A 3,721-nucleotide genomic window follows, 5' to 3' on the forward strand; every position below is an offset into this window, starting at 1 on the left:
TAGGGTCTTTGGGGTTCCATACAAATTTTAGGATTGTTTGTTCTAGCTCTATGAAGAATGCTGTTGGTACTTTGATAGGGATTGCATTAAATGTGTAGATTGTTTTGAGTAGTACAGACATTTAAACAGTATTTGTTCTTCTAATCCATGAATGTGGCATGTTTTTCCATTGCTTTGCATCATCTTGAATTTTTCTTTTTCTTTTCTTTCTCTTCTTTTCTTTCTTTCCTTTCCTCTTCTTTTTTTTTTTTATGTCTGATCTTATTTGTTACTCTTTAAAAAAAATCTCATTTTTGACTGGACTCAGACTTAAAGGTAAGAAGCTCTCAGAGAGGACAGCGTCTGTCTCTTGGCAATCTGTTCCTGGCATTTTTCTTTGGCCTCCTTCATTCTCTTCGCCAAACATTTAGCATATTCTACAGCCTCTTCCTTATTTTTCTTAGTGTGCTGTTTCTTCAAAGCAATATGCTGACGTTTGTGTTAGAGGACACGAAGAGTAACAAGATGCTGAATCTTGGGCACTTTGGTTCTAGGTTTCCTACCTTCTTTGTTCAGGGGCTTTCTCATAATATACTGGTAGACATAATCTTTAAAGAGACTGAAAAAGTTTGCGGATTCTGTTAGTTCTTTTGGGCCCCAGGCAAGGAGGCACAGTAGTATCAGTGAGTCCAGGAATATCGTTCCCCCCCTTTTTTTTTTACAATCACCAAGTTGAGAACACTGAGACAGCATCCACAATGCAACCCCAAACAGATTTGTGCTTTCTTTCTCTAGTCCTCATTGGTCTGTAGCAGGAATACTCCTTACACAGCAGCAGGCAGCCACGGCCATGGGTCAAGACACCCTGTTTCATGGGGAAGCCTTGTTTGTCACTGCCACCACTGATTTGGACCACATAACCTTTCCATTCTTCACCCAGAGCAACGGCAGCATCTTCTGTGGTCATATACTTCTCATAAAATGTATGAAGTTTGCGTTCATCATCCACTTCAATGAGTTTCTCACAGACAGTAGCTGGAAAAGAGATGTTCAGCTTCATCCTGAAGCCAGCCTGCCACCTCTGAGGTGCCATGAGAAAGAGCATCTTGAATTTCTTTCATCAGTGTTTTACGGTTTTTAGAGTACAGATATTTCACCTCTTTGATTAGGTATATTCCTAGGTTACCATTTTGGTTTTGGTGTAATTGTAAATGGGATTCCTTAATTCTCTTTCTGCTGCTTCATTATTGGTATATAGAAATGCAATAGATTTCTATATGTTGATTTTGTATCTGAGACTTTACTGAATTCATTTATCAGTTCTAGCATTTTGGTGGGGTCTTTAGGGTTTTCTATATATAGTATCATATCATCTGCGAATAGTGAAAATTTTACTTCTTTTTTGTTGATTTGGATGCCCTTTCTTTTTGTTGTCTGATTGCTGTCACTAAGACTTCCAGTACTATGTTGAATAAAAGTGGTGAGAGTGGACATCCCCACCTTATTCCTGACCATAGAGGAGAAGCTCTCAGTTTCCCTCCATTTAGGATATTAGTTGTGGGTTTTTCATATATAGCCTTTATATGTTGACGTATGATCCCTCTAAATTTACTTTATTGAGCGTTTTTATCATGAATGGATGTTGTACTTCGTCAAACACTTTTAATGCATCTACTGAAATGATCATATGGTTCTTATCCTTTCTTTTACTGGTGTGGTATATCACATTCACTGATTTGCAAATAATGAACCACCTGTGCGAGCCACAAATAAATCCCATTTGATCACAGTGAATGATTTTTTTAAAACGTATTGCTGGATTTGGTTTGCTAGTATTTTATTGAGAATTTTTGCAGCTATATTCATCAGGGATATTGGCCTGTACTCTTTTTTAGTGGTGTCTTTATTAGTTTTGGGATCAGGATAATGCTGTCCTCATTGAATGAATTTGGAAGTTTTCCTTCCTTTTCTATTTTTCGGAATAGTTTGAGGAGTAGGTATTAACTCTTCTTTAAATGTTTGGTAGAACTTGCCTGTGAAGCCACTTAGTCCTAGGCTTTTGTTTGCTGGAGTTTTTTTTATTATGGATTCAATTTTGTCGCTAGTTATCGGTCTGTTTTCTGTTCCTTCCTGTTTCAGTTTTGGTAATTTATATGTTTCTAGGAATTTGCCCATTTCTTCTTGGTTGTCCAATTTGTTGGCATATAGCTTTTCATAATATATTTCATAATTTATATTTCTGTGGTGTTCATTAGTTCTCCTTTCTAATTTGTGATTCTATTTATTTGGGTCCTTTCTCTTTTCTTTTGGATAAGTCTGGCTAGAGGTTTGTCAATTTTATTAATTTTTTCAAAGAACCAGCTCCTGGTTTCATCGATCTGTTTTTGTTGTTGTTGTTGTTGTTTTTAGTTTCCGTATCATTTATTTCTGCTCTAATTTTTATTATTTCCTTCCTTCTGCTGGCTTTAGGTTTTGTTTGTTGTTCTTTTCTAGCTCCTTTAGTTGTAAGGTTAGGTTGTTTAAGATTTTTCTTGCTCCTTGAGCTAGGCATGTATTGCTATATATTTTCCTCTTAGGACCACTTTTGCTGCATCCCAAAAGTTTGGGACAAGTGTGTTTTCATTTTCATTTGTTTTCAATTACTTTTTAAATTTCTTCTATTTCCTGGTGGACGCATCCATTGTTTAGTAGCATCTTATTTAACCTACTTGTATTTTGGGTCTTTCCAGATTTTTTCTTGTGGTTGACTTCTAGTTTCATAGCTCTGTGGTCAGAAAAGGTGTGTGGTATGACTTCAATTCTTCTTGTATTTGTTGAGACCTGTTTTGTGGCCTCATATGTGATCTATTCTGGAGAATGTTCCACGTGCACTTGAAAAGAATCTGCATTCTGTTGTTCTAGAATGAAATGTTCTGAATATATATGTTAAGTCCATCTGGTCCAGTGTGTTATTCAAAGCCACTGTTTCCTTGTTGATTTTCTGTTTCCTTCTGATTTTCTGTGACCTGTCCCCATCGATATAATAGGGGTATTAAAGTCCCCTACTTTATCATAATAGATTAGTACCTCTATGTTTGTTATTACTGTTTTATGTATCTGAGTGCTCCCATGTTGGGTGTATACATATTTATAATTGTTATACCTTCTTGCTGAATTGTCCCCTTTATTACTATACAGTGCCCTTTTTTTTTTTTAAGATTTATTTATTTATTTGAGAGAAAGAGAGCAGGGGGAGGGGCAGAGGGAGATGGAGAGAGAGAATCCCAAGCAGACTCCATGCTCAGCATAGAGCCTGATGCAGGGCTTGGCCCTGAGATCATGATCCAAGCCAAAATCAAGAGTTAGTCACTCAACCGAGCCACCCAGGTGCCCCATATAGTGCCCTTGTGTCTTGTTACAATCTTTGTTTTAAAGTCTAGTTTGTCTAAGTGTTGCTACTCCTTCTTTCTTTTGACATTCATTTGCATGACAAATGTTTCTCCATTCCCTCACTTTTAATCTGCAAGTGTCTTTAGGTCTAAAATGAATCACTTGTAGGTAATGGATGGGTCTTGACCCCACAATCCTCAGTAAGAAATGAATTTACAGTGTGATCCATTATACATGTGAGTGTGTAGATATGCACTCATAACAGGTTACACAAAATGATATTCACCCTTCATATGGTACATGCTCACCATTTCTCTTCTACTCCATTTCATTTTTTAAATGCTGGTTTCTATATACTAAATCAATTTCACAA

The 3,721-nt window shown here is 36.7% G+C and overlaps 1 pseudogene; it reads right to left on the reverse strand.

The window, feature by feature from the left end:
- Positions 1-287: 287 nt before the first annotated feature.
- On the reverse strand, positions 288-3,251 carry LOC113252491 (40S ribosomal protein S6-like; annotated as a pseudogene).
- Positions 3,252-3,721: the final 470 nt, after the last annotated feature.

Source organism: Ursus arctos, unplaced genomic scaffold (genome assembly GCF_023065955.2).
Source record: "Ursus arctos isolate Adak ecotype North America unplaced genomic scaffold, UrsArc2.0 scaffold_19, whole genome shotgun sequence".
Taxonomy (NCBI): Eukaryota; Metazoa; Chordata; class Mammalia; order Carnivora; family Ursidae; genus Ursus; species Ursus arctos.